This window comes from Myxocyprinus asiaticus, chromosome 6 (genome assembly GCF_019703515.2).
Source record: "Myxocyprinus asiaticus isolate MX2 ecotype Aquarium Trade chromosome 6, UBuf_Myxa_2, whole genome shotgun sequence".
Taxonomy (NCBI): Eukaryota; Metazoa; Chordata; class Actinopteri; order Cypriniformes; family Catostomidae; genus Myxocyprinus; species Myxocyprinus asiaticus.
The window spans coordinates 931,464-932,178 of NC_059349.1; the positions used below are offsets into that span (position 1 = coordinate 931,464).

The following is a 715-nucleotide window of genomic DNA, read 5'->3' on the forward strand; positions in this document are numbered from 1 at the left end:
AATCTGACCGTCTACGGCACACCCCTGCTCGAGTTGAGCCACCACTCAACCTACTTGTTGGTTCAGAACCTGATGCATGTCCCGATTCAGGAAAGACAAGTACTGGAAAAACAAATAAAAGTAACTCTTAGCCCAGCACTAGTCTTAACCCCAACTTTTCTTTGGAAGATCCTATTATCAGACACCTGTGAATTGGGAGGATTAATTTCAAGCATGTAATCTGAAGATTTAAAAAAAATGACCTGTTGTAGGCCTTGCTAGCTCAGATGATAGAGCATGAGATTCTTAATCTCAGGGTTGTGGGTTCAAGCCCCACAGTGGGCATGACTCTTAGCTCTTGTCACAGGTATGTGGGACTAGTGCAGATGTATTCTCCCAGCCATGCAAACACTCTCTGATCTTCTGGAACCTTATTTAGAATTTCAGAACATGTAACAGGTCTCCAAGTATCTGCTTCCAAAGAAGTATCTCTTAAAAATAAGCTCAGTGTTAATGTTCTGCTGTTTATGTGTTTAACAAGCCCCACTAACCGATCTGTCTCTCCAAGTCTACTTTCAAACCCGCATCACATATGAGACACATGCCATTGATTGACACATCATAATCCAAGAGGTGTCCCTTGTGTGTCTCTGTGGCACAATCAGTTAGCACAGTCAGTTGTTAACCAAAAGGCTGGTGGTTCAAGCCACCCAGGGGCTAAGAGAGATTTTAATTG

The 715-nt window shown here is 42.9% G+C and overlaps 1 non-coding gene across 1 annotated transcript; it reads left to right on the top strand.

Annotated features, from left to right (window-relative positions):
- The first annotated feature begins 251 nt into the window (after positions 1-251).
- Positions 252-324, top strand: trnak-cuu (transfer RNA lysine (anticodon CUU)). Its single transcript has one exon. It is a non-coding gene; the product is annotated as a tRNA-Lys (tRNA).
- The last annotated feature ends 391 nt before the right edge of the window (positions 325-715 follow it).